The sequence below is a fragment of the Schistocerca serialis genome, unplaced genomic scaffold, assembly GCF_023864345.2.
Source record: "Schistocerca serialis cubense isolate TAMUIC-IGC-003099 unplaced genomic scaffold, iqSchSeri2.2 HiC_scaffold_1363, whole genome shotgun sequence".
NCBI lineage: Eukaryota > Metazoa > Arthropoda > Insecta > Orthoptera > Acrididae > Schistocerca > Schistocerca serialis.
Window position 1 is genome coordinate 14424683 of NW_026047584.1, and position 26280 is coordinate 14450962.

Here is a 26280-nt window from a genome sequence, read left to right on the forward strand (position 1 = left end):
AAACCTGAAGTGAAGCATCGGAATCTATAACTAGTGTCACAGGAATGGTTCAAATCATAGACAGTAAGAAGAGTCAGTTTTCTTGCACTTAAGTCGGCATTGTGCTTTTCGTATTTATTTCCGGTGCAATTTCTGTGTTTCATCGTCAATAAGAAGGTCAGAGGGATACAGTAAACATGAAGTGAAGCATCGGAATCTATATCTAGTGTCACAGGAATGGTTCAAATCATAGACGGTAAGAAGAGTCAGTATTCTTGTACTTAAGTCGGCATTGTGCCTTTTGTATTTCATTCCGATGCATTTTCTGTGTTTCATCGTCAATAAGAAAGTCAGAGGGATACAGTAAACCTGAAGTGAAGCATCGGAATCTATAACTAGTGTCACAGGAATGGTTCAAAACATAGACAGTAAGAAGAGTCAGTTTTCTTGTACTTAAGTCGGCATTGTGCCTTTTGTATTTAACTCCGATGCAATTTCTGTGTTTCATCGTCAATAAGAAGGTCGGAGGGATACAGTAAACCTCACGTGAAGCATCGGAATCTATAACTAGTGTCACAGGCATGGTTCAAAACATAGACAGATAGAAGAGTCAGTTTTCTTGTACTGAAGTCGGCATTGTGCCTTTTGTATTTAATTCCGATGCAATTTCTGTGTTTCATCGTCAATAAGAACGTCAGAGGGATACAGTAAACCTGAAGTGAAGCATCGGAATCTATATCTAGTGTCACAGGAATGGTTCAAAACATAGACGGTAAGAAGAGTCAGTTTTCTTGTACTTAAGTCGGCATTGTGCCTTTTGTATTTAATTCCGATGCAATTTCTGTGTTTCATCGTCAATAAGAAGGTCAGAGGGATACAGTAAACCTGAAGTGAAGCATCGGAATCTATAACTAGTGTCACAGGAATGGTTCAAAACATAGACAGTAAGAAGAGTCAGTTTTCTTGTACTTAAGTCGGCATTGTGCCTTTTGTATCTAACTCCGATGCAATTTCTGTGTCTCGTCGTCAATAAGAAGGTCAGAGGGATACAGTAAACACGAAGTGAAGCATCGGAATGTATAACTAGTGTCACAGGAATTGTTCAAAACTTAGACAGTAAAAAGAGTCAGTTTTCTTGTACTTAAGTCGGCATTGTGCCTTTTGTGTTTAATTCCGATGCAATTTCTGCGTTTCATAGTCAATAAGAAGTCAGTGGGATACAGTAAACCTGAAGTTAAACATCGGAATCTATAAGTAGTGTCACAGGAATTGTTCAAAACATAAACAGTAAGAAGAGTCAGTTTACTTGTACTTAAGTCGGCATTGTGCCTTTTGTATTTAATTCCGATGCAATTTCTGTGTTTCATCGCCAATAAGAAGGTCGGAGGGATACAGTAAACCTCAAGTGAAGCATCGGAATCTATAACTAGTGTCACAGGCATGGTTCAAAACATAGACAGTAAGAAGAGTCAGTTTTCTTGTACTGAAGTCGGCATTGTGCCTTTTGTATTTAATTCCGATGCAATTTCTGTGTTTCATCGTCAATAAGAACGTCAGAGGGATACAGTAAAGCTGACGTGAAATTTCGGAATCTATAACTAGTCTCACAGGAATTGTTAAAACATAGACAGTAAGAAGAATTAGTTTTCTTGTACTTAAGTCGGCATTGTGCCTTTTGTATTTAATTCCGTTGCGATTTCTGTGTTTCATCGTCAATAAGAAGGTCAGAGGGATACAGTAAACCTGAAGTGAAGCATCGGAATCTATAACTAGAGTCACAGGAATGGTTCAAAAACATAGACAGTAAGAAGAGTCAGTTTTCTTGTACTTAAGTCTGCATTGTGCCTTTTGTATTTAATTCCGATGCAATATCCGTGTTTCATCTTCAATAAGAAGGTCAGAGGGATACAGTAAACCTGAAGTGAAGCATCGGAATCTATAACTAGTGTCAAAGGAATGGTTCAAAACATAGACAGTAAGAAGAGTCAGTTTTCTTGTACTTAAGTCGGCATTGTGCCTTTTGTATTTAATTCCGATGCAATTTCTGTGTTTCATCGTCAATAAGAAGGTCGGAGGGATACAGGAAACCTGAAGTGAAGCATTGGAATCTATAACAAGTGTCACATGATTGGTTCAAAACATAGACAGTAAGAAGTGTCAGATTTCTTGTACTTAAGTCGGCATTGTGCCTTTTGTATTTAATTCCGATGCAATTTCTGTGTTTCATCGTCAATAAGAACGTCAGAGGGATACAGTAAAGCTGACGTGAAATTTCGGAATCTATAACTAGTCTCACAGGAATTGTTAAAACATAGACAGTAAGAAGAATTAGTTTTCTTGTACTTAAGTCGGCATTGTGCCTTTTGTATTTAATTCCGATGCGATTTCTGTGTTTCATCGTCAATAAGAAGGTCAGAGGGATACAGTAAACCTGAAGTGAAGCATCGGAATCTATAACTAGAGTCACAGGAATGGTTCAAAACATAGACAGTAAAAAGAGTCAGTTTTCTTGTAGTTAAGTATTCGTTGTGCCTTTTGTATTTAATTCCGATGCAAGTTCTGTGTTTCATCGTCAATAAGAAGGTCAGAGGGATACAGTAAACCTGAAGTGAAGCATCGGAATCTATAACTAGTGTCACAGGAATGGTTTAAACATAGACATTAAGAGGAGTCAGTTTTCTTGTACTTAAGTCGGCATTGTGCCTTTGGTATTTGATTCCGATGCAATTTCAGTGTTTCATCGTCAATAAGAAGGTCAGAGGGATATAGGGAACCTGAAGTGAAGCATCGGAGTCTATAACTAGTGTCACAGGAATGGTTCAAAACATAGAGAGTAAGAAGAGTCAGTTTTCTTGAACTTAAGTCGGCATTGTGCCTTTTGTAGTTAATTATGATGCAATTTCTGTGTTTCAATGTCAATAAGAAGGTCAGAGGGATACAGTAAACCTGAAGTGAAGCATCGGAATCTATTACTAGTGTCACAGGAATGGTTCAAAGCATAGACAGTAAGAAGAGTCAGTATCCTTGTACTTAAGTCGGCATCGTGCCTTTTGTAATTAATTCCGATGCAATTTCTGTGTATCATCGTCAATAAGAAGGTCAGAGGGATACAGTAAACATGAAGTGAAGCATCGGAATCTATATGTAATGTCACAGGAATGGTACAAACATAGACGGTAAGAAGAGTCAGTTTTCTTGTACTTAAGTCGGCATTGTGCCTTTTTTATTTAATTCCGATGCAATTTCTGTGTTTCATCGTCAATAAGAAGGTCAGAGGGATACAGTAAACCTGAAGTGAAGCATCGGAATCTATAACTAGTGTCACAGGAATGGTTCAAAACATAGACAGTAAGAAGAGTCAGTTTTCTTGTACTTAAGTCGGCATTGTGCCTTTTGTATATAACTCCGATGCAATTTCTGTGTTTCATCGTCAATAAGAAGGTCAGAGGGATACAGTAAACCCGAAGTGAAGCATCGGAATCTATAACTAGTGTCACAGGAATGGTTCAATACATAGACAGTAAAAAGAGTCAGTTGTCTTGTACTTAAGTCGGCATTGTGCCTTTTCTATTTAATTCCGATGCAATTTTTGTGTTTCATCGTCAATCAGAAGGTCGGAGGGATACAGTAAACCTGAAGTGAAGCATCGTAACCTGTAACTAGTGTCACAGGATTGGCTCAAATCATAGACAGTAAGAAGAGTCAGTTTTCTTATACCTAAGTCGGCATTGTGCATTTTCTATCTAATTCCTATGCAATTTCTGTGATTCATCGTCAATAAGAAGGGCAGAGGGATACAGTAAACCTGAAGTGAAGCAACGGAAGCTATAACTAGTGTCACAGGAATGGTTAAAACATAGACAGTAAGATGAACCGGCCTTCTTGTACTTGAGTCGGCATTGTGCCTTTTGTATTTAATTCCGATGCAATTTCTGTGTTTCATCGTTATTAAGGAGGTTAGGGGGATACAGTAAACCTGAAGTGAAGCATCGGAATCTATAACTAGTGTCACAGGAATGGTTCAAAAGATAGACAGTAAGAAGAGTCAGTTTTCTTGTACTTAAGTCGGCATTGTGCCTTTTGTATTTAACTAACTCCGATGCAATTTCTGTGTTTCATCGTCAATAAGAAGGTCAGAAGGATACAGTAAACCCGAAGTGAAGCATCGGAATCTATAACTAGTGTCACAGGAATCGTTCAAATCATAGACAGTAAAAAGGGTCAGTTTTCTTGAACTTAAGTCGGCATTGTGCCTTTTGTATTTAATTCCGATGCAATTTCTGCGTTTCATAGTCAATAAGAAGTCAGTGGGATACAGTAAACCTGAAGTGAAACATCGGAATCTATAAGTAGTGTCACAGGAATGGTTCAAAGCATAAACAGTAAGAAGAGTCAGTTTACTTGTACTTAAGTCATCATTGTGCCTTTTGTATTTAATTCCGATGCAATTTCTGTGTTTCATCGTCAATAAGAAGGTCAGAGGGATACAGTAAACCTGAAGTGAAGCATCGGAATCTATAAGTAGTGTCACAGGAATGGTTCAAAACATAGACAGTAAGAAGAGTCAGTTTTCTTGTACTTAAGTTGGCATTGTGCCCATTGTATTTAATTACGATGCAATTTCTGTGTTTCATCGTCAATAAGAAGGTCAGAGGGATACAGTAAACCCGAAGTGAAGCATCGGAATCTATAACTAGTGTCACAGGAATGGTTCAAAGCATAGACAGTAAGAAGAGTAGTTTTCCTGTACTTAAATCGGCATTGTGCCTTTTGTATTTAATTCCCATGCAATTTCAGTGTTTCATCGTCAATAAGAGGGTCAGAGCGATACAGTAAACATGAAGTGAAGCATCGGAATCTATAACTAGTGTCCCTGGAATGGTTCAAAACATAGACAGTAAAGAGAGTCAGTTTTCTTGTACTTAAGTATTCATTGTGCCTTTTGTATTTAATTCCGATGCAAGTTCTGTGTTTCATCGTCAATAAGAAGGTCATAGGGATGCAGTAAACCTGAAGTGAAGCATCGGAATCTATAACTAGTGTCACAGGAATGGTTTAAACGTAGACATTAAGAGGAGTCAGTTTTCTTGTACTTATGTCGGCATTGTGCCTTTTGTATTTGATTCCGATGCAATTTCAGTGTTTCATCAACAATAAAAAGGTCAGAGGGATACAGCAAACCTGAAGTGAAGCATCGGAATCTATAACTAGTGTCACAGGAATGGTTCAAAACTTAGACAGTAAGAAGAGTCGGTTTTCTTGTACTTAAGTTGGCATTGTGCCTTTTGTATTTAATTCCAATGCAATTTCTGTGTATCATCGTCAATAAGAAGGTCAGAGGGATACAGTAAAACCTGAAGTGAAGCATCGGAATCTATAACTAGTGTCACAGGAATGGTTCAAAACATAGACAGTAAAAAGAGTCAGTTTTCTTGTACTTAAATATTCGTTGTGCCTTTTGTATTTAATTCCGATGCAAGTTCTGTGTTTTATCGTCAATAAGAAGGTCAAAGGGATACAGTAAACCTGAAGTGAAGCATCGGAATCTATAACTAGTGTCACAGGAATGGTTTAAACATAGACATTAAGAGGAGTCAGTTTTCTTGTACTTAAGTCGGCATTGTGCCTTTGGTATTTGATTCCGATGCAATTTCTTTGTTTCATCGTCAATAAGAAGGTCAGAGGGATATAGTGAACCTGAAGTGAAGCATCGGAATCTATAACTAGTGTCACAGGAATGGTTCAATACATAGACAGTAAAAAGAGTCAGTTATCTTGTACTTAAGTCGGCATTGTGCCTTTTGTATTTAATTCCGATGCAATTTCTGCGTTTTATAGTCAATAAGAAGTCAGTGGGATACAGTAAACCTGAAGTGAAGCATCGGAATCTATAAGTAGTGTCACAGGAATGGTTCAAAACATAGACAGTAAGAAGAGTCAGTTTTCTTGTACTTAAGTTGGCATTGTGCCCTTTGTATTTAATTCCGATGCAATTTCTGTGTTTCATCGTCATCAAGAAGGTCAGAGGGATACAGTAAACCTGAAGTGAAGCATCAGAATCTGTAACTAATGTCTCAGGAATGGTTCAAATCATAGACAGTAAGAAGACTCAGTTTTCCTGTACTTAAATCGGCATTGTGCCTTTTGTATTTAATTCCCATGCAATTTCAGTGTTTCATCGTCAATAAGAGGGTCAGAGGGATACACTAAACATGAAGTGAAGCATCGGAATCTATAACTAGTGTCCCTGGAATGGTTCAAAACATAGAGAGTAAGAAGAGTCAGTTTTCTTGTACTTAAGTCGGCATTGTGCCTTTTTTATTTAATTCCGATGCAATTTTTGTGTTTCAACGTCAATCAGAAGGTCGGAGGGATACAGTAAACCTGAAGTGAAGCATCGTAATCCGTAACTAGTGTCACAGGATTGGCTCAAAACATAGACAGAAAGAAGAGTCAGTTTTCTTGTACTTAAGTTGGCATTGTGCATTTTCTGTCTAATTCCTATGCAATTTCTGTGATTCATCGTCAATAAGAAGGGCAGAGGGATACAGTAAACCTGAAGTGAAGCAACGGAAGCTATAACTAGTGTCACAGGAATGGTTAAAACATAAACAGTAAGAAGAGTCAGTTTACTTGTACTTAAGTCGGCATTGTGCCTTTTGTATTTAATTCCGATGCAATTACTGTGTTTCATCGTCAATAAGAAGGTCAGAGTGATACAGTAAACCTGAAGTGAAGCATCGGAATCTATAACTAGTGTCACAGGAATGGTTCAAAACATAGACGGTAAGAAGAATCACTTTTCTTGTTCATAAGTCGGCATTGTGCCCTTTATATTTAATTCCGATGCAATTTCTGTGTTTCATCGTCAATAAGAAGGTCAGAGGGATACAGTAAACATGAAGTGAAGCATCGGAATCTATATCTAGTGTCACAGGAATGGTTCAAAACATAGACGGTAAGAAGAGTCAGTTTTCTTGTACTTAAGTCGGCATTGTGCCTTTTGTATTTCATTCCGATGCAATTTCTGTGTTTCATCGTTAATAAGAAGGTCAGAGGGATACAGCAAACCTGAAGTGAAGCATCGGAATCTATAACTAGTGTCACAGGAATGGTTCAAAAGATAGACAGTAAGAAGAGTCAGTTTTCTTGTACTTAAGTCGGCATTGTGCCTTTTGTATTTAACTCCGATGCAATTTCTGTGTTTCATCGTCAATAACAAGGTCAGAGGGATACAGTAAACCCGAAGTGAAGCATCGGAACCTATAACTAGTGTCACAGGAATCGTTCAAATCATAGACAGTAAAAAGAGTCAGTTTTCTTGTACTTAAGTCGGCATTGTGCCTTTTGTATTTAATTCCGATGCAATTTCTGCGTTTCATAGTCAATAAGAAGTCAGTGGGATACAGTAAACCTGAAGTGAAACATCGGAATCTATAAGTAGTGTCACAGGAATGGTTCAAAGCATAAATAGTAAGAAGAGTCAGTTTACTTGTACTTAAGTCATCATTGTGCCTTTTGTATTTAATTCCGATGCAATTTCTGTGTTTCATCGTCAATAAGAAGGTCAGAGGGATACAGTAAACCTGAAGTGAAGCATCGGAATCTATAAGTAGTGTCACAGGAATGGTTCAAATCATAGACAGTAAGAAGAGTCAGTTTTCTTGTACTTAAGTTGGCATTGTGCCCATTGTATTTAATTACGATGCAATTTCTGTGTTTTATCGTCAACAAGAAGGTCAGAGGGATACAGTGAACCTAAAGTGAAGCATCAGAATCTGTAACTAATGTCACAGGAATGGTTCAAAACATAGACAGTAAGAAGAGTCAGTTTTCCTGTACTTAAATCGGAATTGTGCCTTTTGTATTTAATTCCCATGCAATTTCATTGTTTCATCGTCAATAAGAGGGTCAGAGGGATACAGTAAACATGAAGTGAAGCATCGGAATCTATAACTAGTGTCCCTGGAATGGTTCAAAACATAGACAGTAAAAAGAGTCAGTTTTCTTGTACTTAAGTATTCATTGTGCCTTCTGTATTTAATTCCGATGCAAGTTCTGTGTTTCATCGTCAATAAGAAGGTCATAGGGATGCAGTAAAACTGAAGTGAAGCATCGGAATCTATAACTAGTGTCACAGGAATGGTTTAAACGTAGACATTAAGAGGAGTCAGTTATCTTGTACTTAAGTCGGCATTGTGCCTTTTGTATTTGATTCCGATGCAATTTCAGTGTTTCATCAACAATAAAAAGGTCAGAGGGATACAGCAAACCTGAAGTGAAGCATCGGAATCTATAACTAGTGTCACAGGAATGGTTCAAAACTTAGACAGTAAAAAGAGTCGGTTTTCTTGTACTTAAGTCGGCATTGTGCCTTTTGTATTTAATTCCAATGCAATTTCTGTGTATCATCGTCAATAAGAAGGTCCGAGGGATACAGTAAAACCTGAAGTGAAGCATCGGAATCTATAACTAGTGTCACAGGAATGGTTCAAAACATAGACAGTAAAAAGAGTCAGTTTTCTTGTACTTAAGTATTCGTTGTCCCTTTTGTATTTAATTCCGATGAAAGTTCTGTGTTTTATCGTCAATAAGAAGGTCAGAGGGATACAGTAAACCTGAAGTGAAGCATCGGAATCTATAACTAGTGTCACAGGAATGGTTTAAACATAGACATTAAGAGGAGTCAGTTTTCTTGTACTTAAGTCGGCATTGTGCCTTTGGTATTTGATTCCGATGCAATTTCTGTGTTTCATCGTCAATAAGAAGGTCAGAGGGATATAGTGACCCTGAAGTGAAGCATCGGAATCTATAACTAGTGTCACAGGAATGGTTCAAAACATAGAGAGTAAGAAGAGTCAGTTTTCTTGTACTTAAGTCGGCATTGTGCCTTTTTTAGTTAATTCCGATGCAATTTCTGTGTTTCAATGTCAATAAGAAGGTCAGAGGGATACAGTAAACCTGAAGTGAAGCATCGGAATCTATAACTAGTGTCACAGGAATGGTTCAAAGCATAGACAGTAAGAAGAGTCAGTATTCTTGTACTTAAGTCGGCATCGTGCCTTTTGTATTTAAATCCGATGCAATTCCTGTGTATCATCATAAATAAGAAGGTCAGAGAGATACAGTAAACCTGAAGTGAAGCATCGGAATCTATACCTAGTGTCACAGGAATGGTTCAAAACATAGACAGTAAGAAGAGTCAGTTTTCTTGTACTTAAGTCGGCATTGTGCCTTTTTTATTTAATTCCGATGCAATTTCTGTGTTTCATCGTCAATAAGAAGGTCAGAGGGATATAGTGAACCTGAAGTGAAGCATCGGAATCTATAACTAGTGTCACAGGAATGGTTCAAAACATAGAGAGTAAGAAGAGTCAGTTTTCTTGTACTTAAGTCGGCATTGTGCATTTTTTAGTTAATTCCGATGCAATTTCTGTGTTTCAATGTCAATAAGAAGGTCAGAGGGATACAGTAAACCTGAAGTGAAGCATCGGAATCTATAACTAGTGTCACAGGAATGGTTCAAAGCATAGACAGTAAGAAGAGTCAGTATTCTTGTACTTAAGTCGGCATCGTGCCTTTTGTATTTAAATCCGATGCAATTTCTGTGTATCATCGTCAATAAGAAAGTCAGAGGGATACAGTAAACATGAAGTGAAGCATCGGAATCTATACCTAGTGTCACAGGAATGGTTCAAAACATAGACGGTAAGAAGAGTCAGTTTTCTTGTACTTAAGTCGGCATTGTGCCTTTTTTATTTAATTCCTATGCAATTTCTGTGTTTCATCGTCAATAAGAAGGTCAGAGGGATACAGTAAACCTGAAGTGAAGCATCGGAATCTATAACTAGTGTCACAGGAATGGTTCAAAACATAGACAGTAAGAAGAGTCAGTTTTCTTGTACTTAAGTCGGCATCGTGCCTTTTGTATTTAACTCCGATGCAATTTCTGTGTTTCATCGTCAATAAGAAGGTCAGAGGGATACAGTAAACCCGAAGTGAAGCATCAGAATCTATAACTAGTGTCACAGGAATGGTTCAATACATAGACAGTAAAAAGAGTCAGTTATCTTGTACTTAAGTCGGCATTGTGCCTTTTGTATTTAATTCCGATGCAATTTCTGCGTTTCATAGTCAATAAGAAGTCAGTGGGATACAGTAAACCTGAAGTGAAGCATCGGAATCTATAAGTAGTGTCACAGGAATGGTTCAAAACATAGACAGTAAGAAGAGTCAGTTTTCTTGTACTTAAGTTGGCATTGTGCCCTTTGTATTTAATTCCGATGCAATTTCTGTGTTTCATCGTTAACAAGAAGGTCAGAGGGATACAGTAAACCTGAAGTGAAGCATCAGAATCTGTAACTAATGTCTCAGGAATGGTTCAAATCATAGACAGTAAGAAGACTCAGTTTTCCTGTACTTAAATCGGCATTGGGCCTTTTGTATTTAATTCCCATGCAATTTCAGTGTTTCATCGTCAATAAGAGGGTCAGAGGGGTACAGTAAACATGAAGTGAAGCATCGGAATCTATAACTAGTGTCCCTGGAATGGTTCAAAACATAGAGAGTAAGAAGAGTCAGTTTTCTTGTACTTAAGTCGGCATTGTGCCTTTTTTATTTAATTCCGATGCAATTTTTGTGTTTCATCGTCAATCAGAAGGTCGGAGGGATACAGTAAACCTGAAGTGAAGCATCGTAATCTGTAACTAGTGTCACAGGATTGGCTCAAAACATAGACAGTAAGAAGAGTCAGTTTTCTTGTACTTAAGTCGGCATTGTGCCTTTTTTAGTTAATTCCGATGCAATTTCTGTGTTTCAATGTCAATAAGAAGGTCAGAGGGATACAGTAAACCTGAAGTGAAGCATCGGAATCTATAACTAGTGTCACAGGAATGGTTCAAAGCATAGACAGTAAGAAGAGTCAGTATTCTTGTACTTAAGTCGGCATCGTGCCTTTTGTATTTAAATCCGATGCAATTCCTGTGTATCATCATCAATAAGAAGGTCAGAGGGATACAGTAAACATGAAGTGAAGCATCGGAATCTATACCTAGTGTCACAGGAATGGTTCAAAACATAGAGAGTAAGAAGAGTCAGTTTTCTTGTACTTAAGTCGGCATTATGCCTTTTTTAGTTAATTCCGATGCAATTTCTGTGTTTCAATGTCAATAAGAAGGTCAGAGGGATACAGTAAACCTGAAGTGAAGCATCGGAATCTATAACTAGTGTCACAGGAATGGTTCAAAGCATAGACAGTAAGAGGAGTCAGTATTCTTGTACTTAAGTCGGCATCGTGCCTTTTGTATTTAAATCCGATGCAATTCCTGTGCATCATCATCAATAAGAAGGTCAGAGGGATACAGTAAAGATGAAGTGAAGCATCGGAATCTATACCTAGTGTCACAGGAATGGTTCAAAACATAGACGGTAAGAAGAGTCAGTTTTCTTGTACTTAAGTCGGCATTGTGCCTTTTTTATTTAATTCCTATGCAATTTCTGTGTTTCATCGTCAATAAGAAGGTCAGAGGGATACAGTTAACCTGAAGTGAAGCATCGGAATCTATAACTAGTGTCACAGGAATGGTTCAAAACATAGACAGTAAGAAGAGTCAGTTTTCTTGTACTTAAGTCGGCATTGTGCCTTTTGTATTTAACTCCGATGCAATTTCTGTGTTTCATCGTCAATAAGAAGGTCAGAGGGATACAGTAAACCCGAAGTGAAGCATCAGAATCTATAACTAGTGTCACAGGAATGGTTCAATACATAGACAGTAAAAAGAGTCAGTTATCTTGTACTTAAGTCGGCATTGTGCCTTTTGTATTTAATTCCGATGCAATTTCTGCGTTTCATAGTCAATAAGAAGTCAGTGGGATACAGTAAACCTGAAGTGAAGCATCGGAATCTCTAAGTAGTGTCACAGGAATGGTTCAAAACATAGACAGTAAGAAGAGTCAGTTTTCTTGTACTTAAGTCGGCATTGTGCATTTTCTATCTAATTCCTATGCAATTTCTGTGATTCATCGTCAATAAGAAGGGCAGAGGGATACAGTAAACCTGAAGTGAAGCAACGGAAGCTATAACTAGTGTCACAGGAATGGTTAAAACATAAACAGTAAGAAGAGTCAGTTTACTTGTACTTAAGTCGGAATTGTGCCCTTTATATTTAATTCCGATGCAATTTCTGTGTTTCATCGTCAATAAGAAGGTCAGAGGGATACAGTAAACCTGAAGTGAAGCATCGGAATCTATAACTAGTGTCACAGGAATGGTTCAAAACATAGACGGTAAGAAGAATCAGTTTTCTTGTTCATAAGTCGGCATTGTGCCCTTTATATTTAATTCCGATGCAATTTCTGTGTTTCATCGTCAATAAGAAGGTCAGAGGGATACAGTAAACATGAAGTGAAGCATCGGAATCTATATCTAGTGTCACAGGAATGGTTCAAAACATAGACGGTAAGAAGAGTCAGTTTTCTTGTACTTAAGTCGGCATTGTGCCTTTTGTATTTCATTCCGATGCAATTTCTGTGTTTCATCGTTAATAAGAAGGTCAGAGGGATACAGCAAACCTGAAGTGAAGCATCGGAATCTATAACTAGTGTCACAGGAATGGTTCAAAAGATAGACAGTAAGAAGAGTCAGTTTTCTTGTACTTAAGTTGGCATTGTGCCCATTGTATTTAATTACGATGCAATTTCTGTGTTTTATCGTCAACAAGAAGGTCAGAGGGATACAGTGAACCTGAAGTGAAGCATCAGAATCTGTAACTAATGTCACAGGAATGGTTCAAAACATAGACAGTAAGAAGAGTCAGTTTTCCTGTACTTAAATCGGCATTGTGCCTTTTGTATTTAATTCCCATGCAATTTCAGTGTTTCATCGTCAATAAGAGGGTCAGAGGGATACAGTAAACATGAAGTGAAGCATCGGAATCTATAACTAGTGTCCCTGGAATGGTTCAAAACGTAGACAGTAAAAAGAGTCAGTTTTCTTGTACTTAAGTATTCATTGTGCCTTTTGTATTTAATTCCGATGCAAGTTCTGTGTTTCATCGTCAATAAGAAGGTCATAGGGATGCAGTAAACCTGAAGTGAAGCATCGGAATCTATAACTAGTGTCACAGGAATGGTTTAAACGTAGACATTAAGAGGAGTGTGTTTTCTTGTACTTAAGTCGGCATTGTGCCTTTTGTATTTGATTCCGATGCAATTTCAGTGTTTCATCAACAATAAAAAGGTCAGAGGGATACAGCAAACCTGAAGTGAAGCATCGGAATCTATAACTAGTGTCACAGGAATGGTTCAAAACTTAGACAGTAAGAAGAGTCGGTTTTCTTGTACTTAAGTCGGCATTGTGCCTTTTGTATTTAATTCCAATGCAATTTCTGTGTATCATCGTCAATAAGAAGGTCAGAGGGATACAGTAAAACCTGAAGTGAAGCATCGGAATCTATAACTAGTGTCACAGGAATGGTTCAAAACATAGACAGTAAAAAGAGTCAGTTTTCTTGTACTTAAGTATTCGTTGTGCCTTTTGTATTTAATTCCGATGAAAGTTCTGTGTTTTATCGTCAATAAGAAGGTCAGAGGGATACAGTAAACCTGAAGTGAAGCATCGGAATCTATAACTAGTGTCACAGGAATGGTTTAAACATAGATATTAAGAGGAGTCAGTTTTCTTGTACTTAAGTCGGCATTGTGCCTTTGGTATTTGATTCCGATGCAATTTCTGTGTTTCATCGTCAATAAGAAGGTCAGAGGGATATAGTGACCCTGAAGTGAAGCATCGGAATCTATAACTAGTGTCACAGGAATGGTTCAAAACATAGAGAGTAAGAAGAGTCAGTTTTCTTGTACTTAAGTCGGCATTGTGCCTTTTTTAGTTAATTCCGATGCAATTTCTGTGTTTCAATGTCAATAAGAAGGTCAGAGGGATACAGTAAACCTGAAGTGAAGCATCGGAATCTATAACTAGTGTCACAGGAATGGTTCAAAGCATAGACAGTAAGAAGAGTCAGTATTCTTGTACTTAAGTCGGCATCGTGCCTTTTGTATTTAAATCCGATGCAATTCCTGTGTATCATCATCAATAAGAAGGTCAGAGGGATACAGTAAACATGAAGTGAAGCATCGGAATCTATACCTAGTGTCACAGGAATGGTTCAAAACATAGACGGTAAGAAGAGTCAGTTTTCTTGTACTTAAGTCGGCATTGTGCCTTTTTTATTTAATTCCGATGCAATTTCTGTGTTTCATCGTCAATAAGAAGGTCAGAGGGATATAGTGAACCTGAAGTGAAGCATCGGAATCTATAACTAGTGTCACAGGAATGGTTCAAAACATAGAGAGTAAGAAGAGTCAGTTTTCTTGTACTTAAGTCGGCATTGTGCCTGTTTTAGTTAATTCCGATGCAATTTCTGTGTTTCATCGTCAATAAGAAGGTCAGAGGGATACAGTAAACCTGAAGTGAAGCATCGGAATCTATAACTAGTGTCACAGGAATGGTTCAAAACATAGACAGTAAGAAGAGTCAGTTTTCTTGTACTTAAGTCGGCATTGTTCCTTTTCTATTTAATTCCGATGCAATATCTATGTGTCATCGTCAATAAGAAGGTCAGGGGGATACAGTAAACCTGAAGTGAAGCTTCGGAATCTATAACTAGTGTCACAGGCATGGTTCAAAACGGTAAGAAGAGTCAGTTTTCTTGTACTGAAGTCGGCATTGTGCCTTTTGTATTTAATTCCGATGCAATTTCTGTGTTTCATCGTCAATAAGAACGTCAGAGGGATACGGTAAAGCTGACGTGAAGTTTCGGAATCTATAACTAGTGTCACAGGAATTGTTCAAAACTTAGACAGTAAGAAGAATCAGTTTTCTTGTACTTAAGTCGGCATTCTGCCTTTTGTATTTAATTCCAATGCGATTTCTGTGTATCATCGTCAATAAGAAGGTCAGAGGGATACAGTAAACCTGAAGTGAAGCATCGGAATCTATAACTAGTGTCACTGGAATGGTTCAAATCATAGACAGTAAGAGGAGTCAGTTTTCTTGCACTTAAGTCGGCATTGTGCTTTTCGTATTTATTTCCGGTGCAATTTCTGTGTTTCATCGTCAATAAGAAGGTCAGAGGGATACAGTAAACCTGAACTGAAGCATCGGAATCTATAACTAGTGTCACAGGAATGGTTCAAAACATAGACAGTAAAAAGAGTCAGTTTTCTTGTACTTAAGTATTCGTTGTGCCTTTTGTATTTAATTCCGATGCAAGTTCTGTGTTTCATCGTCATTAAGAAGGTCAGAGGGATACAGTAAACCTGAAGTGAAGCATCGGAATCTATAACTAGTGTCACAGGATTGGTTTAAACATAGACTTTAAGAGGAGTCAGTTTTCTTGTACTTAAGTCGGCATTGTGCCTTTTGTATTTGATTCCGATGCAGTTTAAGTGTTTCATCGTCAATAAGAAGGTCAGAGGGATATAGTGAACCTGAAGTGAAGCATCGGAATCTATAACTAGTGTCACAGGAATGGTTCAAAACATAGAGAGTAAGAAGAGTCAGTTTTCTTGTACTTAAGTCGGCATTGTGCCTTTTGTAGTTAATTCCGATGCAATTTCTGTGTTTCAATGTCAATAAGAAGGTCAGAGGGATACAGTAAACCTGAAGTGAAACATCGGAATCTATAACTAGTGTCACAGGAATGGTTCAAAGCATAGACAGTAAGAAGAGTCAGTAATCTTGTACTTAAGTCGGCATCGTGCCTTTTGTATTTAAATCCGATGCAATTTCTGTGTATCATCGTCAATAAGAAGGTCAGAGGGATACAGTAAACCTGAAGTGATGCATCGGAATCTATAACTAGTGTCACAGGAATGGTTCAAAACATAGACAGTAAGATGAGTCAGTTTTCTTGTACTTAAGTCGGCATTGTGCCTTTTGTATTTAACTCCGAAGCAATTTCTGTGTTTCATCGTCAATAAGAAGGTCAGAGGGATACAGTAAACCCGAAGTGAAGCATCGGAATCTATAACTAGTGTCACAGGAATGGTTTAAAACATAGACAGTAAGAAGAGTCAGTTTTCTTGTACTTAAGTCGGCATTGTGCCTTTTGTATTTAACTCCGATGCAATTTCTGTGTTTCATCGTCAATAAGAAGGTCAGAGGGATACAGTAAACCCGAAGTGAAGCATCGGAATCTATAACTAGTGTCACAGGAATGGTTCAATACATAGACAGTAAAAAGAGTCAGTTATCTTGTACTTAAGTCGGCATTGTGCCTTTTGTATTTAATTCCGATGCAATTTCTGCGTTTCATAGTCAATAAGAAGTCAGTGGGATACAGTAAACCTGAAGTGAAGCATCGGAATCTATAAGTAGTGTCACAGGAATGGTTCAAAACATAGACAGTAAGAAGAGTCAGTTTTCTTGTACTTAAGTTGGCATTGTGCCCTTTGTATTTAATTCCGATGCAATTTCTGTGTTTCATCGTCATCAAGAAGGTCAGAGGGATACAGTAAACCTGAAGTGAAGCATCAGAATCTGTAACTAATGTCTCAGGAATGGTTCAAATCATAGACAGTAAGAAGACTCAGTTTTCCTGTACTTAAATCGGCATTGTACCTTTTGTATTTAATTCCCATGCAATTTCAGTGTTTCATCGTCAATAAGAGGGTCAGAGGGATACACTAAACATGAAGTGAAGCATCGGAATGTATAACTAGTGTCCCTGGAATGGTTCAAAACATAGAGAGTAAGAAGAGTCAGTTTTCTCGTACTTAAGTCGGCATTGTGCCTTTTTTATTTAATTCCGATGCAATTTTTGTGTTTCATCGTCAATCAGAAGGTCGGAGGGATACAGTAAACCTGAAGTGAAGCATCGTAATCTGTAACTAGTGTCACAGGATTGGCTCAAAACATAGACAGTAAGAAGAGTCAGTTTTCTTGTACTTAAGTCGGCATTGTGCATTTTCTATCTAATTCCTATGCAATTTCTGTGATTCATCGTCAATAAGAAGGGCAGAGGGATACAGTAAACCTGAAGTGAAGCAACGGAAGCTATAACTAGTGTCACAGGAATGGTTAAAACATAAACAGTAAGAAGAGTCAGTTTACTTGTACTTAAGTCGGCATTGTGCCTTTTGTATATAATTCCGATGCAATTACTGTGTTTCATCGTCAATAAGAAGGTCAGAGTGATACAGTAAACCTGAAGTGAAGCATCGGAATCTATAACTAGTGTCACAGGAATTGTTCAAAGCATAGACGGTAAGAAGAATCAGTTTTCTTGTTCATAAGTCGGCATTGTGCCCTTTATATTTAATTCCGATGCAATTTCTGTGTTTCATCGTCAATAAGAAGGTCAGAGGGATACAGTAAACATGAAGTGAAGCATCGGAATCTATATCTAGTGTCACAGGAATGGTTCAAAACATAGACGGTAAGAAGAGTCAGTTTTCTTGTACTTAAGTCGGCATTGTGCCTTTTGTATTTAATTCCGATGCAATTTCTGTGTTTCATCGTCAATAAGAGGGTCAGAGGGATACAGTAAACCTGAAGGGAAGCATCGGAATCTATAACTAGTTTCACAGGCATGGTTCAAAAGATAGACAGTAAGAAGAGTCAGTTTTCTTGTACTTAAGTCGGCATTGTGCCTTTTCTATTTAATTCCGATGCAATATCCGTGTTTCCTCTTCAATAAGAAGGTCAGAGGGATACAGTAAACCTGAAGTGAAGCATCGGAATCTATAAGTAGTGTCACAGGAATGGTTCAAAACATAGACAGTAAAAAGAGTCAGTTTTCTTGTACTTAAGTATTCGTTGTGCCTTTTGTATTTAATTCCGATACAAGTTCTGTGTTTCATCGTCAATAAGAAGGTCAGAGGGATACAGTAAACCTGAAGTGAAGCATCGGAATCTATAACTAGTGTCACAGGATTGGTTTAAACATAGACATTAAGAGGAGTAAGTTTTCTTGTACTTAAGTCGGCATTGTGCCTTTTGTATTTGATTCCGATGCAATTTAAGTGTTTCATCGTCAATAAGAAGGTCAGAGGGATATAGTGAACCTGAAGTGAAGCATCGGAATCTATAACTAGTGTCACAGGAATGGTTCAAAACATAGAGAGTAAGAAGAGTCAGTTTTCTTGTACTTAAGTCGGCATTGTGCCTTTTGTAGTTAATTCCGATGCAATTTCTGTGTTTCAATGTCAATAAGAAGGTCAGAGGGATACAGTAAACCTGAAGTGAAACATCGGAATCTATAACTAGTGTCACAGGAATGGTTCAAAGCATAGACAGTAAGAAGAGTCAGTAATCTTGTACTTAAGTCGGCATCGTGCCTTTTGTATTTAAATCCGATGCAATTTCTGTGTATCATCGTCAATAAGAAGGTCAGAGGGATACAGTAAACCTGAAGTGATGCATCGGAATCTATAACTAGTGTCACAGGAATGGTTCAAAACATAGACAGTAAGATGAGTCAGTTTTCTTGTACTTAAGTCGGCATTGTGCCTTTTGTATTTAACTCCGAAACAATTTCTGTGTTTCATCGTCAATAAGAAGGTCAGAGGGATACAGTAAACCCGAAGTGAAGCATCGGAATCTATAACTAGTGGCACAGGAATGGTTCAAAACATAGACAGTAAAAAGTGTCAGTTTTCTTGTACTTAAGTCGGCATTGTGCCTTTTGTATTTAATTCCGATGCAATTTCTGCGTTTCATAGTCAATAAGAAGTCAGTGGGATACAGTAAACCTGAAGTGAAACATCGGAATCAATAAGTAGTGTCACAGGAAGGGTTCAAAACATAAACAGTAAGAAGAGTCAGTTTACTTGTACTTAAGTCGGCATTGTGCCTTTTGTATTTAATTCCGATGCAATTTCTGTGTTTCATCGTCAATAAGAAGGTCAGAGGGATACAGTAAACCTGAAGTGAAGCATCGGAATCTATAAGTAGTGTCACAGGAATGGTTCAAAACATAGACAGTAAGAAGAGTCAGTTTTCTTGTACATAAGTTGGCATTGTGCCCATTGTATTTAATTCGATGCAATTTCTGTGTTTCATCGTCAACAAGAAGGTCAGAGGGAAACAGTAAACCTGAAGTGAAGCATCAGAATCTGTAACTAATGTCACAGGAATGGTTCAAAACATAGACAGTAAGAAGAGTCAGTTTTCCTGTACTTAAATCGGCATTGTGCTTTTTGTATTTAATTCCCATGCAATTTCAGTGTTTCATCGTCAATAAGAGGGTCAGAGGGATACAGTAAACATGAAGTGAAGCATCGGAATCTATAACTAGTGTCCCTGGAATGGTTCAAAACATAGACAGTAAAAAGAGTCAGTTTTCTTGTACTTAAGTATTCGTTGAGCCTTTTGTATTTAATTCCGATGCAAGTTCTGTGTTTCATCGTCAATAAGAAGGTCAGAGGGAAGCAGTAAACCTGAAGTGAAGCATCGGAATCTATAACTAGTGTCACAGGAATGGTTTAAACATAGACATTAAGAGGAGTCAGTTTTCTTGTACTTAAGTCGGCATTGTGACTTTTGTATTTGATTCCGATGCAATGTCAGTGTTTCATCGTCAATAAGAAGGTCAGAGGGATATAGTGAACCTGAAGTGAAGCATCGGAATCTATAACTAGTGTCACAGGAATGGTTCAAAACATAGAGAGTAAGAAGAGTCAGTTTTCTTGTACTTAAGTCGGCATTGTGCCTTTTGTAGTTAATTCCGATGCAATTTCTGTGTTTCAATGTCAATAAGAAGGTCAGAGGGATACAGTAAACCTGAAGTGAAGCATCGGAATCTATAACTAGTGTCACAGGCATGGTTCAAAACATAGCCAGTAAGAAGAGTCAGTTTTCTTGTACTTAAGTCGGCATTGTGCCTTTTGTATTTAACTCCGATGCAATTTCTGTGTTTCATCGTCAATAAGAAGGTCAGAGGGATACAGTAAACCCGAAGTGAAGCATCGGAATCTATAAGTAGTGTCACAGGAATGGTTCAAAACATACACAGTAAGAAGAGTCAGTTTTCTTGTACTTGAGTTGGCATTGTGCCCATTGTATTTAATTACGATGCAATTTCTGTGTTTCATCGTCAACAAGAAGGTCAGAGGGATACAGTGAACCTGAAGTGAAGCATCAGAATCTGTAACTAATGTCACAGGAATGGTTCAAAACATAGACAGTAAGAAGAATCAGTTTTCCTGTACTTAAATCGGCATTGTGCCTTTTGTATTTAATTCCGATGCAATATCCGTGTTTCCTCTTCAATAAGAAGGTCAGAGGGATACAGTAAACCTGAAGTGTAGCATCGGAATCTATAACTAGTGTCACAGGAATGGTTCAAAGCATAGACAGTAAGAAGAGTCAGTATTCTTGTACTTAAGTCGGCATTGTTCCTTTTCTATTTAATTCCGATGCAATATCTATGTTTCATCGTCAATAAGAAGGTCAGAGGGATACAGTAAACCTGAAGTGAAGCATCGGAATCTATAACTAGTGTCACAGGCATGGTTCAAAACATAGACAGTAAGAAGAGTCAGTTTTCTTGTACTGAAGTCGGCATTGTGCCTTTTGTATTTAATTCCGATGCAATTTCGGTGTTTCATCGTCAATAAGAACGTCAGAGGGATACAGTAAAGCTGACGTGAGGTTTCGGAATCTATAACTAGTGTCACAGGAATTGTTCAAAACTTAGACAGTAAGAAGAATCAGTTTTCTTGTACTTAAGTCGGCATTGTGCCTTTTGTATTTAATTCCGATGCAATTTCTGTGTTTCATCGTCAATAAGAAGGTCAGAGGGATACAGTAAACCTGAAGTGAAGCATCGGAATCTATAACTAGAGTCACAGGAATGGTTCAAAACATAGACAGTAAGAAGAGTCAGTTTTCTTGTACTTAAATCGGCATTGTGCCTTTTGTATTTAATTCCGTTGCAATCTCTGTGTTTCATAGTCAATAAGAAGGTCAGAGGGATACAGTAAACCTGAGGTGAAGCATCGGAATCTATAACTAGTGTCACTGGAATGGTTCAAAACATAGACAGTAAGAAGAGTCAGTTTTCTTGTACTTAAGTCGGCATTGTTACGTTTTTACTTAATTCCGATGCAATTTCTGTGTTTCATCGTCAATAAGAAGGTCGGAGGGATACAGTAAACCTCAAGTGAAGCATCGGAATCTATAACTAGTGTCAAAGGAATGGTTCAAAACATAGACAGTAAGAAGAGTCAGTTTTCTTGTACTTAAGTCGGCATTGTGCCTTTTGTATTTAACTCCGATGCAATTTCTGTGTTTCATCGTCAATAAGAAGGCAGAGGGGTACAGTAAACCTGAAGTGAAGCATCGGAATCCATAACTAGTGTCATAGGAATGGTTCAAACATAGACTGTAAGAAGAGTCAGTTTTCTTGTACTTAAGTCGGCATTGTGCCTTTTGTATTTACTTTCGATGCAATTTCTGTGTTTCATCGTCAATAAGAAGGTCAGAGGGATACAGTAAACCTGAAGTGAAGCATCGGAATCTATAACTAGTGTCACAGGAATGGTTCAAAACATAGACAGTAAAAAGAGTCAGTTTTCTTGTACTTAAGTATTCGTTGTGCCTTTTGTATTTAATTCCGATGCAAGTTCTGTGTTTCATCGTCAATAAGAAGGTCAGAGGGATACAGTAAACCCGAAGTGAAGCATCGGAATCTATAACTAGTGTCACAGGATTGGTCTAAACATAGACATTAAGAGGAGTCAGTTTTCTTGTACTTAAGTCAGCATTGTGCCTTTTGTATTTGATTCCGATGCAATTTAAGTGTTTCATCGTCAATAAGAAGGTCAGAGGGATATAGTGAACCTGAAGTGAAGCATCGGAATCTATAACTAGTGTCACAGGAATGGTTCAAAACATAGAGAGTAAGAAGAGTCAGTTTTCTTGTACTTAAGTCGGCATTGTGCCTTTTGTAGTTAATTCCGATGCAATTTCTGTGTTTCAATGTCAATAAGAAGGTCAGAGGGATACAGTAAACCTGAAGTGAAGCATCGGAATCTATAACTAGTGTCACAGGAATGGTTCATAGCATAGACAGTAAGAAGAGTCAGTATTCTTGTACTTAAGTCGGCATCGTGCCTTTTGTATTTAAATCCGATGCAATTTCTGTGTATCATCGTCAATAAGAAGGTCAGAGGGATACAGTAAACCTGAAGTGATGCATGGGAATCTATAACTAGTGTCACAGGAATGGTTCAAAACATAGACAGTAAGAAGAGTCAGTTTTCTTGTACTGAAGTCGGCATTGTGCCTTTTGTATTTAACTCCGATGCAATTTCTGTGTTTCATCGTCAATAAGAAGGTCAGAGGGATACAGTAAACCCGAAGTGAAGCTTCGGAATCTATAACTAGTGTCACAGGAATGGTTCAAAACATAGACAGTAAAAAGAGTCAGTTTTCTTGTACTTAAGTCGGCATTGTGCCTTTTGTATTTAATTCCGATGCAATTTCTGCGTTTCATAGTCAATAAGAAGTCAGTGGGATACAGTAAACCTGAAGTGAAACATCGGAATCTATAAGTAGTGTCACAGGAATGGTTCAAAACATAAACAGTAAGAAGAGTCAGTTTACTTGTACTTAAGTCGGCATTGTGCCTTTTGTATTTAATTCCGATGCAATTTCTGTGTTTCATCGTCAATAAGAAGGTCAGAGGGATACAGTAAACCTGAAGTGAAGCATCGGAATCTATAAGTAGTGTCACAGGAATGGTTCAAAACATAGACAGTAAGAAGAGTCAGTTTTCTTGTACATAAGTTGGCATTGTGCCCATTGTATTTAATTACGATGCAATTTCTGTGTTTCATCGTCAACAAGAAGGTCAGAGGGATACAGTAAACCTGAAGTGAAGCATCATAATCTGTAACTAATGTCACAGGAATGGTTCAAAACATAGACAGTAAGAAGAGTCAGTTTTCCTGTACTTAAATCGGCATTGTGCCTTTTGTATTTAATTCCCATGCAATTTCAGTGTTTCATCGTCAATAAGAGGGTCAGAGGGATACAGTAAACATGAAGTGAAGCATCGGAATCTATAACTAGTGTCCCTGGAATGGTTCAAAACATAGACAGTAAAAAGAGTCAGTTTTCTTGTACTTTAGTATTCGTTGTGCCTTTTGTATTTAATTCCGATGCAAGTTCTGTGTTTCATCGTCAATAAGAAGGTCAGAGGGATGCAGTGAACCTGAAGTGAAGCATGGGAATCTATAACTAGTGTCACAGGAATGGTTTAAACATAGACATTAAGAGGAGTCAGTTTTCTTGTACTTAAGTCGGCATTGTGCCTTTTGTATTTGATTCCGATGCAATTTCAGTGTTTTATCGTCAATAAGAAGGTCAGAGGGATATAGTGAACCTGAAGTGAAGCGTCGGAATCTATAACTAGTGTCACAGGAAAAGTTCAAAGGATAGCCAGTAAGAAGAGTCAGTATTCTTGTACTTAAGTCGGCATCGTGCCTTTTGTATTTAAATCCGATGCAATTTCTGTGTATCATCGTTAATACGAAGGTCAGAGGGATACAGTAAACCTGAAGTGAAGCATCGGAATCAATAACTGGTGTCACAGGAATGGTTCAAAACATAGACAGTAGGAAGAGTCAGTTTTCTTGTACTTAAGTCGGCATTGTGCCCTTTGTATTTAATTCCGATGCAATATCCGTGTTTCATCTTCAATAAGAAGGTCAGAGGGATACAGTAAACCTGAAGTGAAGCATCGGAATCTATAACTAGTGTCACAGGAATGGTTCAAAACATAGACAGTAAGAAGAATCAGTTTTCTTGTACTTAAGTCGGCATTGTTCCTTTTCTATTTAATTCCGATGCAATATCTATGTTTCATCGTCAATAAGAAGGTCAGAGGGATATAGTAAACCTGAAGTGAAGCATCGGGATCTATAACTAGTGTCACAGGCATGGTTGAAAACATAGACAGTAAGAAGAGTCAGTTTTCTAGTACTGAAGTCGGCATTGTGCCTTTTGTATTTAATTCCGATGCAATTTCTGTTTTTCATCGTCAATAAGAACGTCAGAGGGATACAGTAAAGCTGACATGAAGTTTCGGAATCAATAACTAGTGTCACAGGAATTGTTCAAAACTTAGACAGTAATTAGAATCAGTTTTCTTGTACTTAAGTCGGCATTGTACCTTTTGTATTTAATTCCGATGCAATTTCTGTGTTCCATCGTCAATAAGACGGTCAGAGGGATACAGTAAACCTGAAGTGAAGCATCGGAATCTATAACTAGAGTCACAGGAATGGTTCAAAACATAGAAAGTAAGAAGAGTCAGTTTTCTTGTACTTAAGTCGGCATTGTGCCTTTTGTATTTAATTCCAATGCAATTTCTGTGTATCATCATCAATAAGAAGGTCAGAGGGATACAGTAAACCTGAAGTGAAGCATCGGAATCTATAACTAGTGTCACAGGAATGGTTCAAAACATAGACAGTAAAAAGAGTCAGTTTTCTTCTACTTAAGTATTCGTTGTGCCTTTTGTATTTAATTCCGATGCAAGTTCTGTGTTTCATCGTCAATAAGAAGGTCAGAGGGATACAGTAAACCTGAAGTGAAGCATCGGAATCTATAACTAGTGTCACAGGAATGGTTCAAAACATAGACAGTAAAAAGAGTCAGTTTTCTTCTACTTAAATATTCGTTGTGCCTTTTGTATTTAATTCCGATGCAATTTCAGTGTTTCATCGTCAATAAGAAGGTCAGAGGGATATAGTGAACCTGAAGTGAAGCATCGGAATCTATAACTAGTGTCACAGGAATGGTTCAAAGCATAGAGAGTAAGAAGAGTCAGTTTTCTTGTACTTAAGTCGGCATTATGCCTTTTGTAGTTAATTCCGATGCAATTTCTGTGTTTCAATGTCAATAAGAAGGTCAGAGGGATACAGTAAACCTGAAGTGAAGCATCGGAATCTATAACTAGTGTCACAGGATTGGTTCAAAGCATAGACAGTAAGAAGAGTCAGTATTCTTGTACTTAAGTCGGCATTGTGCCTTTTGTATTTAATTCCGATGCAATTCCTGCGTTTCATAGTCAATAAGAAGTCAGTGGGATACAGTAATCCTGAAGTGAAACATCGGAATCTATAAGTAGTGTCACAGGAATGGTTCAAAACATAAACAGTAAGAAGAGTCAGTTTACTTGTACTTAAGTCGGCATTGTGCCTTTTGTATTTCATTCCGATGCAATTTCTGTGTTTCATCGTCAATAAGAAGGTCAGAGGGATACAGTAAACCTGAAGTGAAGCATCGGAATCTATAAGTAGTGTCACAGGAATGGTTCAAAACATAGACAGTAAGAAGAGTCAGTTTTCTTGTACTTAAGTTGGCATTGTGCCCTTTGTATTTAATTCCGATGCAATTTCTGTGTTTAATCGTCAACAACAAGGTCAGAGGGATACAGTAAACCTGAAGTGAAGCATCAGAATCTCTAACTAATGTCACAGGAATGGTTCAAAACATAGACAGTAAGAAGAGTCAGTTTTCCTGTACTTAAATCGGCATTGTGCCTTTTGTATTTAATTCCCATGCAATTTCAGTGTTTCATCGTCAATAAGACGGTCAGAGGGATACAGTAAACATGAAGTGAAGCATCGGAATCTATAACTAGTGTCCCTGGAATGGTTCAAAACATAGACAGTAAGAAGAGTCAGTTTTCTTGTACTTAAGTCGGCATTGTGCCTTTTCTATTTAATTCCGATGCAATTTTTGTGTTTCATCGTCAATCAGAAGGTCGGAGGGATACAGTAAACCTGAAGTGAAGCATCGTAATCTGTAACTAGTGTCACAGGATTGGCTCAAAACATAGACAGTAAGAAGAGTCAGTTTTCTTGTACTTAAGTCGGCATTGTGCATTTTCTATCTAATTCCTATGCAATTTCTGTGATTCATCGTCAATAAGAAGGGCAGAGGGATACAGTAAACCTGAAGTGAAGCAACGGAAGCTATAACTAGTGTCACAGGAATGGTTAAAACATAGACAGTAAGATGAACCGGCCTTCTTGTACTTGAGTCGGCATTGTGCCTTTTGTATTTGATTCCGATGCAATTTCAGTGTTTCATCGTCAATAAGAAGGTCAGAGGGATATAGTGAACCTGAAGTGAAGCGTCGGAATCTATAACTAGTGTCACAGGAATGGTTCAAAGGATAGCCAGTAAGAAGAGTCAGTATTCTTGTACTTAAGTCGGCATCGTGCCTTTTGTATTTAAATCCGATGCAATTTCTGTGTATCATCGTTAATACGAAGGTCAGAGGGATA